This window comes from Myxine glutinosa, unplaced genomic scaffold (assembly GCF_964187855.1).
Source record: "Myxine glutinosa unplaced genomic scaffold, kmMyxGlut1.1 SCAFFOLD_422, whole genome shotgun sequence".
NCBI classification, from domain to species: domain Eukaryota; kingdom Metazoa; phylum Chordata; class Myxini; order Myxiniformes; family Myxinidae; genus Myxine; species Myxine glutinosa.
The window spans coordinates 167,778-183,622 of record NW_027616521.1 but is presented as its reverse complement, the minus strand read 5'-3'; positions in this window follow the sequence as shown (position 1 = coordinate 183,622).

Here is a 15,845-nt window from a genome sequence, read left to right as displayed (position 1 = left end):
TCCTCAACACTAGACCAAACCACCTCAACCTGTTCCTCTTCACAGCATCAATCACAGGTTCTATTCCCATCATCTTTCGCAATTCATCATTTGTCTGCCTCTCTCTCAACGATACTCCGCACATCCACCGAACCATTCGCATTTCCATCCTTTCCAGCCTTCGTTGCTGCTCTACGTTCATTACCCATGTCTCGCTCCCATAAATCATAACACTTCTCACACATGCAGCATACACCTTTCCCTTCAGCTTCAACGACACCCCTCCTTGTCAGCACGCCACTCAGTTCCCGAAACTTCTTCCATGCACATCTCACTCTTGCAACAGTTGCCGAGTCTGATCCACCTTCTCCATTCAGCATGTCTCCGAGGTAGCAAAATGTTTTCACACCTTCCAGCTTCACGCCGTCTCCAAGATCCAAATCAACATTTCCTCCATCTGCAGCTCCCTCTGTGCACACCTTACATTTGAATGTAGCTGCCACACTGGTTAATGACCCTCTCAGACCACTACATTTTTGATGAACCCACTCAGCGCACATTGTACATTGAATGGAGTTCACTCCGACACCCTTCCTGCACACAGCACATGGCCACTTCCCAGTTCTTTCCACCTCACCACATGCTTTACCACTTGCCATCACCTTCGTCTTTCCGATATTCACCTTCAGACCTTTTGTCTCCATACATCCTTCCACTTGTTCATCTTTTCCTTCAGTCCATCCATACTTTCCGCAATCAACACCAGATCATCTGCATACAACAACTCCCACGGTAAACCCTCCTTTACATTCTGAGCCAGCACCTCCATCACAGCTACAAATAGTAGTGGACTTAGTACCGGCCCCTGATGCACTCCCACCTTCACCTCAAACTCACCACTGTTCCCGTCCTTCGTCCTTACAGCTGTGCGCGCTCTTTTGTACATTGCCATCACTACTCTGGTCAACCATTCCTCCACTCCTAACTTCCTCAATGCCCATGTCAATACTTTGCGTGGAACCCTATCGAATGCTTTCTCCAGATCAACAAACCCAAGAAACAACTTCTTCCTCTTCTCCATGTACTTCTCCTGCAACTGCCTCACAATAAAGAGCGCGTCTGTCGTTCCTCTTCCTGGCATAAATCCAAACTGCATTTCATCGATCTTCACCTTCTTCCTTATCCTCCTCTCCAACACCCTTTCCAATACCTTCATTCCATGCTCCAATAACTTTATCGCTCGGTACGAGCCACACTCCAGCGGGTCACCTTTCCCCTTGTATAGAGGGACGAGGATACTCAGTTCCCAATCCACTGGAATGCGGCCTTCTTTCACCACCAGATTACAGATCTCTGTAATTCTCTTCACACCCCAACTTCCTGCTGCCTTCAACATATCTCCCACAACTTCAGTCGGCCCTCCCGCTTTTCTACTCTTCATTGCTTTTGTCGCTTCCTCAACTTCCTTCTCGGTTATCTTCTCTGCCGGTCCTAAAACTTGGTTACTCTCTATGTTGCCAGCCCATTCATTCTCTGTATTCAACAGCATTTCCATATATCTTTTCCATCTTCCTTTAATTCCATCTGTGTCCACAACGATTTGTCCCACTTCATCCTTCAAGCAACTCACCCCCATCACATCACACCTCTCTTTCGCTATCTGCTTTGCAATCCTGAATACCGCTCTCTGACCCTCTTCCGAATCCAAGCGTTCTCCGATCATTTTCCTACATTCCTCCTGCACCTTTGCTACCTCTTTCTTTGCAGCCTTCTTGGCTGCCTGATAACTTTCATGCTCATTCTCGTTCCAAGCGCCCCTTCCCCAATGACCTTCTGCACGCTGCAGTTCTCGGCAATGCGTGCCGCGCGCTCGCGCTTTGTTATCTGGTTGCCACAACGCGTCTCTCCCTATCGTACTCAACTCTCGTACCAGTCCTTCTGAATGCGCTCTTTATACCACGAAGTTCTTCTGGCCAGTCCTCATATAATGAGTGCAGTTGCGTCAGTCCTTTTGAGGGCTTTGTGTCCGCGCTTTTATAAGCCAAGCCAGGGAATGCTCTCGAAGCCCCAACCACGCCCGGTCAGGGGATCTCCCCTCAGCCCTGGTTGGCTGGTGAGGGCTTACCGGCTCCGCCTTGATGGCTGCTTGACGTGGCCGCACCTCTATCCTTGCACTCCGCCCCCTTTTTCCGGGCTTCACCTCGTGGCGTTTGGGCTGCTTTGAGCGAGCCCAAGGGCAGCGAAGGCTGCTGGCCAAGGAGCGTAACAAATTGGGAGGGCCGATGGGGTATAGACTGAAGAGCGGTATAGCTCAGTGGCGTCGCTTGGAGTGAGGCTGCCAAAATGAACGAAAGGGGCCTACTCTTATTTGTTTGACACAACGCAGATGCAACTACTGGACATGGCCTTATCTAAACACATACTAAGAAATAACTACCATCCTAATGTGACCTACGTGTTGCTTGTGGCCTATCTATGGGGTGCAACCTTTAACCTTTAATGATGTTATTTGTGTGGGTTCTCAAAACCGCAACAGTAGGTTTAATTCAGTTTTGATCTCTGGCAACACCAGTAAGAAATAATCAAGCATTGTATCAGTATTTCATAATCATGGGAGTAGCAATTAATAGCAATTAGTGCAAGCAAGCCTGGATCATCTAGATATACGCACCATTTGAGTATACACTATCACACAGAATAAATGCCACAGGAATGTCTCGGAGCGATGTTCGTCCGAGTTCATATAGAAGCCTCTCAGTGGTTGGAGACAGCATAACACCTTTGTTCAACTTAGACACAATTTCATTACATTCTCCCCGCCGTTAAAACTACACTTCCGCTAAGGCAGAAATCAAGCTAGCAGCACATAGTAGCAGAGTAATATCAGTGAGCAGCAGTTTCCAGTCCATGTCAGTCAGACCCAACCATAGTGATCAGGGCAGCAAATCTCTCTCCCGGCACGGGTCCGGTAACTACCGGGTACTACATCCCCAAGACCGGAGACCCCCGCGTCAGAGTAGCCGCCTAAATCGGGTGATGGCGGTGGCCCCACCAGGCTAGCCGGATCGGGTGCATGTAGCGGCGAGGAAACCGGCAGATACTCCATAGGCTGCTCAATGGGCGGATCAACGGAATCGTAAGCTGGTTCGTCAACTTCCCCGCATGGGGCCGGGTGGCGTACTGAGACCGTCGACTCCCGTCCATTGGGCAACAACACACGAGCGTGCTCGGGGTTAGCTTGGAGAACTTGCACCTTATCTACCAGCAGGTCATATTTACTCATGCGAACTGCCCATTTGAGAAAAGCCGGTCCCGGCTCAGCAAGCCAACCCGGTAAAGGTCGGGCACTACCCGAATACCTCGGGTAATGAAACATCCGTTGCTAGGGAGTTTGATTGGTAGCAGTACACAATAAAGTCCTGATAGAGTTTAATGCCCCGGGTAGTGACCAAGCCCATTTGTCTAGTCCTCGGCCGCGACTTAAGACTCAGAGTAACTGCCCTCCATATAATGCCATTAAAGCGTTTGACCTGTCCATTCGCCTGTGGCCTATACAGAGTAGTATAGCTTGAAGCAACATTATGCTGGAGCAAGAAGTTCCTCACGTCCTGGGACAAGAACACCGCCCCTCGATCGGTATGCACATAGGCCGGATTCCCATACATAGAAAACAAGTTCTGCAAGCACCGGATAACCGTAGCAGCCGACATATCTCCGCACAGGAAAGCAAAAGGGAATCTAGAGAACTCATCAACGATCGTGAGTAGAAAACGAGAATTACTCGAAGCCGGTGACGCCGGCAGTGGCCCTTTGAAATCCATCGCCAATCTCTCCGACGGCCTGGTGGCTTGGACTAGCGTGCCCATAGGAGGGTTGTAGAAGCGAGGTTTGAGTTCAGCGCATACGGAACAAGTGCGACAGAGCTGACGAATATCCTCAACGGAATAGGGCAAGTTACGACTGCGCACGTAATGAGCGAAACGCGTCACACCGGGATGGAACAAGGTGTCATGAAGAACGCGCAGGTCCTCAACAGAGGTGAGGCTCGCACACATCGCCGGCCGCGATAAAGCATCGGCAACAAGGTTATCCCGCCCTGGGCGATATTTGGTTGTGTAGCAGAAATCGGTGAGCTCGATCCACCAGCGAGTGATTTTCTCATTCTTAATGCGTTGAGCATGCTGTGTGTCGTACATAAATGCAACGCTCTTTTGATCTGTGATAATTTGGAAACATCGTCCAAGCAAATAGGGACGCCAACGCCTGATCGACTCAACGATGGCATACGCCTCCTTTTCGACTGACGAATGTCGCTGTTCCACGGAGGAGAGAGTCCTTGAAAAGAAGGCCACAGGGCGCCCCCCTTGAGAGAGCGTCGCAGCTATCGCATGATCCGACGCATCGCTTTCCAAAACAAAGGATTTATTTTCGTCAATCATCGACACAGCGGCGCCAGCGATGTCAGACTTAAGGCCATGAAAAGCGGCCTTGGCAGCGAGACTCATGGGGAACGCATCGCAGTCCACAAGTGGGCAGAGCTTCGCGGAAAATGTTTGAACCCACTTGGAATAATGAGCAAACAGCCCGAGAGCACGCTTCAAGGAAGCACGATCGCAGGGCGGGGCCATGTCGAGCAAGGGTCGCAGACGCTCCTTATCCGGAGCAACAGAGCCATGGGTCACGGTGTACCCCAGGAGATCTATCGTGCGAGCAGAGTAGCGACATTTAGCCTCATTCATAGTCATGTGATACCTGTGCGGTGTGCGCAACCTCGAGGAAGCGCTTCAGATTAGCATCATGATGTTCTTTGTCATACCCGCAAACCGTGAGATTATCCAGCTCAACAAAGACATCGGTTAAGTTCTCCTTAGCGATGAGGTCGTCCATAGCCCTTTGAAAACACGTAACTCCATTCGTGACCCCGAAAGGTAGCCGGGTGAACTGGTACAACCTCTGGCCTAATTTGAACACAGTATAGATGCGATACGCCGCAGAGATGGGGATCTGATGATACGCACTACGTAGATCGAGAGTGCTATAGACCGAATACTGTGCCACCTGTCGAAACAGGGAGTCCATTCCCGGGAGTGGGTAGGCATCCAATTGGGTAAACCGATTAATCGTCTGCAAATAGTCGATTACCATGCGTTTGCGATGTGATTCGGTCCGAACCACCAGAACCTGGTCCCTCCAAGGCGACCGACTAGGTTCTATGATACCTTCCTTTAGTAGCTGCACAGTCTCTTCCGCAATGAATTGCATGTCAGCTCGTGAGTAGCGTCGTGATTTAACCGCAACAGGTGTACAGTCTGTGGTCATATTGGGAAACAGCGACAGTGGCTCAATTTCCATCACTGCAAGAGCACACACAGCAAGAGTATCAGTACCACCAAATTCCATTTCCAAGTGCCCATGTCGCTAGAGAAAATCATGTCCTAACAAAACTGCATATAATGCTGGTAAGACCATTAAATGCACATCCGGAAACATTCGACCCTTAATGACAAACTTCAGTCGATATTCCCCCTTTGTGCTAAGCCATAGCCCCTGAGAAGCCATGAAGATTCTGAGTCTTGTCCCAAGAATCGGCCATCCATGTCTCTGTACAAGTCGAACATCTACATAACTATCAGTGGATCCCGTGTCAATTAAAGCATTTGCAAAAAATTCCTTCAATCATGAGTGGGATAATCGCGCGGGCCAGGCCAGTGGCCCTGTAGATGTCGAATCGTCGAGGGGAGGCACGCGAGCCTCGCGTGTGGATCCGACGCCAGCTAATGTCTTCCGTGCCGTTGAATTTGCTTGTAGGCCAGTCCTGCCGCCTCCAGAGGGCGCTCGTGCCACCCACGAAGATCCCAGCCTTCGTGCAGTTAAAGTCGATTGGAGGTCGATCGTGCCGCCTCCAGAGGGCGCTCGTGCCACGTGCGGAGTTTCAAAGCCAGCGTTCACCGATCGGGTGGCCGATCCCGGAAGTTGGCTGGGCATCGAAAGAATTCGTGTCAAGGACGGTCGTGCTGCATACTGAAGTGATCGCGACACTTGTTTAGTCGGCGCGGCGAGTCTCATCAAGGTCGAGCGCTCAGCTCGGGGCCCACGGAGGGCGAGGCGCGCCAGGCGCCGTTCGTACTGCGGGCGCGGAGATAAGCACATTCAGCGCCCGAGTGAGCTCGCCGGCCTTGTGATGCTCGACAAACTTTAGCAAAAAGACCCGTCTTTGCGCACAAATGACACTTTGCTTCCTTAGCCGGACAAACTGACCTGAGATGGTTCCGGTTCCCACAGAAATAGCACTTAGCGTTACTTCCTGGCTTGGGTCCGGCAGCAGCTGCCGCCGTCAAACCCGGATCGGGATCCTCGAAGGTATCCGTTGTCCCCGATTCCGGTGGAGGTGCCGGTGCTGCATCCTCAAACTCGGTGGTAGCTCTCCCCCGATAGATCTCCTGGGGTACCCTCTCCCCTCCTCTCTCCCGCTTTTCCTCCTCCTCTCTCCCTCTCCCTCCCTCTACCTCTCTCTCCCTCTCTCACCTTCTCTCCCTCTCCCTCCCTCTCTCTCCCTCTCTCCTTCTTTTTCTCTCTCTCTCTCTCTCTCTCTCTCTCTCTCTCTCTCTCTCTCTCTCTCTCTCTCTCTACGCGTCTGCTACGCTGTGTGCTTCATACCTATGTACAGCTTGCACCTAACTGGGAGCAAGTCCAAGCAGACAACGAACAAGGTGCTTCTCCTGCTACCTTTCCTGAACTTATTTGCAAGTTTTCTCTTGCCAACTCTCCTCCGTGTACCCCCTTTAGCATAGGATTCAATGGGTTTCCTAAACAAAACGACCTCTATTTGGGTTGCGTAAGTTTCTTTTTGCAAGGGCAAATGACACAGCCGAGGGTTCGATGGAGAGATCTCTTACCTTGTTCCCCCCCATATTTTCCTAATTGGAAAGGATTCTATCATCCTCCTGTGCCGCCACGACATGGTGACCTCCAATGGAGACTTGCACACTGGATCCTCCCCTCTAACCACTTGCTGCACCGCTTCTCAAGTCTCCTAGCAGATGAATGTCCCTTTTGTAAAAGGCCTGAAAACCTCTTTCATATTTATGTTGAATGTCAACGGTTGGCTCCTTTATTTATCTTTCTTAAGAATTGTTTTGGCAGGATTGGCTTGGTTTTCAACACTTGTGTTTTCATTTATGGCTTAGACATCTCACACAAAAATATGAATGATGTGTTAGGTAATTTCCTGCTTGCACAGGCAAAAATGGCAGTGTATAAATCAAGAAAAAGAAAAGTTGATGATCTTGGAGCTAATGAGGAAAATGCCTTGTTCTTGTTTAAAAATCTTGTGACGAGCCGTGTAAAGTTAGACTTTGCCTTTTTCTCCATAACAGGAAGGCTGCCACAGTTTGAGACCAAATGGTGCGTGAAAGAAGTCATTTGTAAAATCCTGGAGAAACGTTTATTGTTTTGTGAAATGTTTTGTGCATAATTTTACTGTATTAATATTTTTTGTTTGTTTCTCTGCTTGAAATGAGAATGTGACCCCTATTTGGGGGTTTTCTTTTTCTATTTTTATAATAAAAAGATACAAAAGTCTCTCTCTCTCTCTCTCTTTCTCTTTCTCTTTCTCTCTCTCTCTCTCTCTCTCTCTCTCTCTCTCTCTCTCTCTCTCTCTCTCTCTCTTTCTCTTTCTCTTTCTCTTTCTCTCTCTCTCTCTCTTTCTCTTTCTCTTTCTCTCTCTCTCTATCTCTCTCTTTCTCTTTCTCTTTCTCTTTCTCTTTCTCTTTCTCTTTCTCTCTCTCTCTCTCATTCTCTCATTCTCTCATTCTCTCATTCTCTCATTCTCTCATTCTCTCATTCTCTCATTCTCTCTCTCTCTCTCTCTCTCTCACTCCTCTCTCCCTCTCTCCCACCCCTCTCTCTCCTTCTCTCCCTCTCTCCCACCTCTCTCTCTCATTCTCTCTCTCTCTCTCTCTCTCTCTCTCTCTCATTCTCTCTCTCTCTCTCTCTCTCTCTCACTCCTCTCTCCCTCTCTCCCACCCCTCTATCTCCTTCTCTCCCTCTCTCCCACCTCTCTGTCTCTGTCTCTGTCCCACCCCTCCTTCCCTCTTTATCTCTCTCTCTCTCTCTCTCTCTCTCTCTCTCTCTCTCTCTCTCACTCTCTCACTCTCTCACTCTCTCACTCTCTCACTCTCTCTCTCTCTCTCTCTCTCTCTCTCTCTCTCTCTCTCTCTCTCTCACTCTCACTCTCACTCTCACACTCTCACTCTCACACTCTCACTCTCACTCTCACTCTCTCTCTCTCTCTCTCTCTCACCCATATCAAGCCAATGAAGCCTTTGTCACCCCTGTGTGAAGCGGGGCCATCGCCGTGAAATATAAAACACACAGGAAATGGTACATTGTGCCGAGGCACGGCGGTGATGGTCATGGTTAACCCTTGGCCATCCAAAGATCCCCGGAGGGTTAAACAGCACGGTGAAGTCTGCATGGCCGTTTTGTACGTTGCTCTTGTGGGGATGGTAGCCTTCGTGAGGATGGTCACTGTGGAAATGTAACTCATTGATTAGAACTGGTAAATCATTGATTGGAACTGGTAACGAGGAAGAACCAACGACTTGAAATGAATGTCAGGAATGTGCACGAAAGTAGTAATGACTTGTTCACCTGGTCACAGCCCCAGGCTAGAGCACTCTCCTATTGTAAGGCAAATATAACTCACAGCAGGAGGGGAGCGAGTTGGTGCCAGTAAGGCGAGCGGGATGACAGAGCAACCTTTCAGCGGAGAAGGGATTAACTCAAGCGTGCCGATATAAACCAGAACAGACTTTGATTCAGGAGCACTTGTCCTCAGAAGCCCTGCCCGACGAACGAACGAATACCAATGAGTACGGCGCTACGGAGAAACATCGTCTGAGAAAGAGGGACTATGCGGATAGAGCTATCTGGTCCATTGAGTTAACGGTAGTTATTAGTATTTGAATGAAGTGAACAACTAGTTAATAAAGTCTGGATCTTTGTAAACCTGTTTTCCGGTCATTGGTCTTGAGTCCCAAACCACTTCCACGACAATATGGAGGCACCGCTGGCATCAATTGGACACAAACAAGATCTTTAAAAGGTAAGTGTGTCTTGTTTTTGTCCAGTATGATTTCCGAACCTGGGAATAGTTTTTGTACATACATGGTGGAGGACGTGGTGTGGGGCTTCCTTGCGCACCGATGCCGCGATATAGGTGGTGTAACGAAGTCACGGATGGAACATCGACAAACGATTGTAGCTATTATTCGTGTTTTTCTAAATGATTTCTGTAAATACGTATTTTTTGCGCTGTCTAAATAAAATGCGCCAGGTCGGCGCTGGTCATTAAGGGCCTTACTGTGACCTGGGAGCAAACGGGGCATGAGTGCACCATGCGACCATTTGCTTCCAGGTCGTGTAAGGCCGGTACACTCGTTTACATACCCGTACACGTGTAAAGTAGTTTACACTTGTTTGTTTGCACTTGCTCAAAGCACGCGACTTGCTCGGCGTGCGACAGGGAGCAGGGAAATGGAGTTATATTTATATATATATATATTTTCCCTCATTCCAATTTATGGTATTGCAACAAAACGGCTTATATCTTTGGAACGGCTGGTCGGATGTAGACAAATTAAACGGAATTGTGTCGGACGAAAGCCGAGGGTCCAAAGTAAAAAAAAAAAAAAAAAAAAAAAAAAATGGGGGGGTGGAGGAGAGGGAAAATTTTCGCCAATTTTTTCCCACCATTTTATAACACCTAAAAATCGTTCGATCAACATATAAATTAATGACAGACAACGCCATCTCATGCCGGTCCAGAATTATTTTGAAAGATGGCGATTGGATGAAAATTGCATACTGACACTCCCTCACTGTCCCTCATTGTCCCTCATGTCCATTCCGGCTACCTGTCTCTTGCTCCCGCTCCTTCCCCCTCCCTCTAGTTCCCATTGGCGGACGTTTTGCGAGAAGCAAAGCGTTTTGCAGGAAGCTTCCAGGAAGCAAAACCAGTGCTGTTGTTTTTTGATGAAATTTGTCAGACAGATAGCATGGGTTGTTGTGGTTGGGTCGATTTTACGAAATGAACGTTCTTTGAACAAATTAAATGGTGAATCGGATGAAAATTGAGGATTTTTGAACTTGCTGTTGGAACTTGTTGTTGGAACTTGTTGTTGGAACTTGTTGTTGGAACTTGTTGTTGGAACTTGTTGTTGGAACTTGCTGTTGGAACTTGTTGTTGGAACTTGCTGTTGGAACTTGTTGTTGGAACTTGTTGTTGGAACTTGCTGTTGGAACTTGTTGTTGGAACTTGTTGTTGGAACTTGTTGGAACTTGTTGTTGGAACATGCCGTTGGAACTTGTTGTTGGAACTTGTTGTTGGAACTTGTTGTTGGAACTTGCTGTTGGAACTTGTTGTTGGAACTTGTTGTTGGAACATGCCGTTGGAACTTGTTGTTGGAACTTGTTGTTGGAACTTGCTGTTGGAACTTGTTGTTGGAACTTGCTGTTGGAACTTGTTGTTGGAACTTGCTGTTGGAACTTGTTGTTGGAACTTGTTGTTGGAACTTGTTGTTGGAACTTGTTGTTGGAACATGCCATTGGAACTTGTTGTTGGAACTTGTTGTTGGAACTTGTTGTTGGAACTTGTTGTTGGAACTTGTTGTTGGAACTTGCTGTTGGAACTTGTTGTTGGAACTTGTTGTTGGAACTTGTTGTTGGAACTTGCTGTTGGAACTTGTTGTTGGAACTTGTTGTTGGAACTTGTTGTTGGAACTTGTTGTTGGAACTTGCTGTTGGAACTTGTTGTTGGAACTTGCTGTTGGAACTTGTTGTTGGAACTTGTTGTTGGAACTTGTTGTTGGAACTTGTTGTTGGAACTTGTTGTTGGAACATGCCATTGGAACTTGTTGTTGGAACTTGTTGTTGGAACTTGTTGTTGGAACTTGCTGTTGGAACTTGCTGTTGGAACTTGTTGTTGGAACTTGTTGTTGGAACTTGTTGTTGGAACTTGTTGTTGGAACTTGCTGTTGGAACTTGTTGCTGGAACTTGTTGTTGGAACTTGTTGTTGGAACTTGTTGTTGGAACTTGTTGTTGGAACTTGCTGTTGGAACTTGTTGTTGGAACTTGTTGTTGGAACTTGTTGTTGGAACTTGTTGTTGGAACATGCCGTTGGAACTTGTTGTTGGAACTTGTTGTTGGAACTTGTTGTTGGAACTTGTTGTTGGAACTTGTTGTTGGAACATGCCGTTGGAACTTGTTGTTGGAACTTGTTGTTGGAACTTGTTGTTGGAACTTGTTGTTGGAACTTGTTGTTGGAACTTGTTGTTGGAACTTCTTGTTGGAAATTGTTGTTGGAACTTGCTGTTGGAACTTGTTGTTGGAACTTGTTGTTGGAACTTGTTGTTGGAACATGCCGTTGGAACTTGTTGTTGGAACTTGCTGTTGGAACTTGCTGTTGGAACTTGCTGTTGGAACTTGTTGTTGGAACTTGTTGTTGGAACTTGTTGTTGGAACGTTTTGGGAACATTCAAAGTTGGGTTTTGCTAACGTTTCCACAACGTCGCTACAACGTTTCACTTTCGTTGTTGCAACGTTTTGCTCCAACGTTTTGGGAACATTCAAATGTTGGGTTTTGCTAACGTTTCCACAACGTCGCTACAACGTTTCACTTTCGTTGTTGCAACGTTTTGCTCCAACGTTTTGGGAACATTCAAATGTTGGGTTTTGCTAACGTTTCCACAACGTCGCTACAACGTTTCACTTTCGTTGTTGCAACGTTTTGCTCCAATGTTTTGGGAACATTCAAATGTTGGGTTTTGCTAACGTTTCCACAACGTCGCTACAACATTTCACTTTCGTTGTTGCAACGTTTTGCTCCAACGTTTTGGGAACATTCAAATGTTGGGTTCTGCTAACGTTTCCACAACGTCGCTACAACGTTTCACTTTCGTTGTTGCAACGTTTTGGGAACACTCAAATGTTAAGTGAATCGGATGAGAATTCACGAGTTATTTAATTATTAGAAATTAATGAAGTACTTATTTAATTAATTACATTTTTTCTCTTCTGACCATGAACTTGGTGTCGACCTGCAGGCCAAACCGTTGGTCAGATGAGCTTGATACCTTGACCAATCATCGTAAGTCACTTGATTGGATGCATATATTAATTATGACATCATAAGTCACGTGACATGGCGGCCATGGTGGATTTCTTGAAAACCTTTAAAATGCATCCCTGCGTTCATTTTCCGATCAATTGAGTTGAAATTTTGAACAATCGGATCTGCACTGTCGTTGTTAACGACTCTGGCATGCACCCGTCCAATCAGGATGGAGCGGTATGGTCCCCGGATCATCACTGCCCGCAGTTTTAATTCGTTTTACTTTTACCTTTCACTCTTTCTGTTCATTGTTGTTGTGGTCAAACAATTTTTTGAAGACATGCACATGTCATGATATAGGAAATGTTTGTTCTGTTGAACGGAAGAAATGTTTATGGGTAATTTAATTCAATGTGGTAGGTGGGCAACACCACAAAGCATACCTCTTTTAAGGTGTGTATAAACCCTGGAACATTCCAGCAATCAATACGATGCTAAAATGGTGTAATTTAATTAAATGTGGTAATTTAATTCAATGTGGTAGGTGGGCAACACCACAAAGCATACCTCTTTTAAGGTGTGTATAAACCCTGGAACATTCCAGCAATCAATACGATGCTGAAATGGTGTAATTTAATTCAATGTGGTAATTTAATTAAATGTGGTAGGTGGGCAACACCACAAAGCATACCTCTTTTAAGCTGTGCATAAACCCTGGAACATTTCAGCAATCATGACGATTTTCTCATGTTACCTGAAATGGTGTAATATTGTGTAATATGGTCGACCTTGGGTTTGTTTGGGTTTGTTTATTTTTGTGGGTATATATTTTTGTATATTTTGTATATATTTTCACGACAAATTCCAGTTAACATCCTCCAAAATTTGCTCGTTTTTCTGGCCGAATCGAAATTGCGTTGAGTTCCTATGGCATGCGCCATTAAAAGCGCCGTGTAATGGTTGAGCTCCCTTTATTTCGTTTTGGTCACGCGAATGAGCAGACAAAATGACGAATGCTGCGGCTGGAGCAGTAGAAGCGATTTTTCTTTTAATTGTTTAATGATTATTCGATATTGTTATGACTTATTGTCAATAGGAATACTACGTGGTCAGGAGGTAGCCTTTTGCTATGTACAGTTTATTTATTGTTGAGTATACCACATAGCTGTGGTGATAAAGGAAATGTTTGTTTTTCAAATAGATGATTATGATATGACCATGATTATAAAATCATGATGATTATTATGAATGATATCATAGGGTTCCGATGCAGAATGATTGCACGAACTTGGGAAAGAACTTTCAAGCCCTATGGGATAAATTGGGTATTACAAGTGATGGAGTTTCAAAATTTAGCATGATTGAAGGAATTTGACAGTCCCATTTCAGGAGTTTTACGAAATTTATATTGCCAAGAGATTTTGGGTACTATTAAAAGAAAAATGATGAGATATTTTTCCCAAAGAACTTTAATATCTGCCATCCATTTTGGCTGTCTCACGAATGAAGGATGAGTTGCCTTTAGTGGTTGCAAAGAAAATTTGTGGAGACCAGACAAAATGGGAAAATATGTCAGATATGACCCTAGGACAGAACAGTGATTCGTCAATTGACATGAGGTATGAACTAGAGGTGACGACCGATGATCTTCAATCTCAGTCAATAGATGGACCTGTCCTGACATCATTGGGGAAAGGGCTTATGCAAGGAGTCATCCAAAATGATTAATTTGATTTATTGATGAATATTGATAAATTAATTGAAATTGAATAATTGAATTAAACTGAATAAATTTAATTGAATAAATTTAACTGAATAAATTGAACTGAATAAATTTAATTGAATGAATTTAATTGAATAAATTGAACTGAATAAATTGAATAGAATATATTGATTGTTTGATTGATGAAAATGCGGCCTCAAGAAAGAAGTTTTGATATCTTTGTGAGATATTATCAATGTGAAGACAACCTTGGAAAATTGAGCAAGGTGGTGAGTTTATATATAGATATATATGTGCGGTTACCATTGTGTGATTTCCCCTTCAACAGAGCGGACACCTGAGGATTCACCCATTTCATACTGACCCTCTGGCTCATTTACAAATACTGATCTGTGAGATTGGATTGTGCAAAAGCCACAGGTGAGAGAGATTCTCTGGAAATCACCGTTTGAACAGGTGGAGAGATCCTTCCTGGAGGTACGAGTGAAGCTTTAGAGGAACAAGCTACAACACATCCAACGCTACTTTGATAAAAGGCAGAATGGGAAATGGAACCTGCAAGAATACACAAGGACAACCAGAGATTCCACAAAAAGGTACTTGTACATATCATATGTACGACCGTTATGGTGCCGAAGCTATAAGGCAGGTCGAGAATTGGTATTTGTGGACAAAGGGAAATGCTGAGGAGTTTCCAAGAGATGGTACATTTGAGCGAAGTCGATTGGAAAGATTGGGACAAAGATTGAAAGCCAGGGAGAGACAGAATCTAACGGTAGACTGGCTTGCATTCCATCTTTGGGATGGTGAATCCAGACAACGGGAACAGCAAGAACGGATAACGGATCTAGAATTTAAAATAAAAAGGATACAGGATACAGTGGAGGAGACAAATGCACAACTGCCCTCGAAATTAGGAATGAAAATGACAGTTGTCCCATCTGATTTCCAGTTGTCTCCCCAAAAAGGACGATACAGATAATTTTTTCGTGTTTCAGGAGATAACGAGAGATTGCAGTGGCAACTCAGGGATGTAGAGATGCAGCCCAGCAATACAAGTGCACAGGTGCACAGACCAGGCAACGACAGAAACCGGTGTTTCAAGTGTGGACGGATGGGACATTGGAAAAGAGGATGTCCGTATTCCAAAAGGAAGACAAGTTCATAGGGTAAACCAAGATCAAGGGTACCAGTGCTGACCGATACCTCAGACAACGATTAGGCCTTCATTGTGACAAATCCCAAATGACGATTGGCCTCAACAAATTAGATTACTGGACAAACATGAATAACTGTCGATGATTCTTGTGTCTGAAAAGTTTTCGGAGCAAGAATTATTCATTTTTTCTTTTGCTTGTAAGCAAATTGATAATTAATTGATCAAATGCTGAAATTGGATCTTTTATGTTGGGCACAAAATTTTAAATTTACAAAGTTTGGAACAATTGCTTTGCAATTTTTTTTTGGCAAACCAAGTGACAAGAGTCACATGATGATCAGGTGGGAATTTCGGACTATTGTTCTGCACGATTGATAGGTCAGTGGTCGACTGACATACAAATGGGTGGGTAGTCAAATTTGGATAAATTATTGTGGAAACTGAAAGGGTAATTTCAATGTGACATCATAGGGGTTTTCTAAGAATAGACTTTTAGTCTATTTGTGTATTAGCATTTTAAATTTGATGGACAAATTTTATGAAATTGAAATAAAATTGACACCCATCTTGATCTGTAAATAATGGTTCCAACGCAAACAAATATGCATAATGCATGTGTGTGTGTGTTTTTGTGTATCAATCTTACAAGATTGTTGACACCGACAGTGTGCCTTGTCTGAAAATAGATAGTTCCATGTGGATGGGATCACATATCGAGAGAATTCGTAAAATAAAATAGAAATATAATTTGATTATGAACATTATCATTTTTGTCAAGGGAGATGGAATATAAAAGAATTTGATTTGCTGAGTTATGAGCAGCCATTCATTGATAGTAAATTCATTGATAGTAAAAATTGGGAGTAATCTT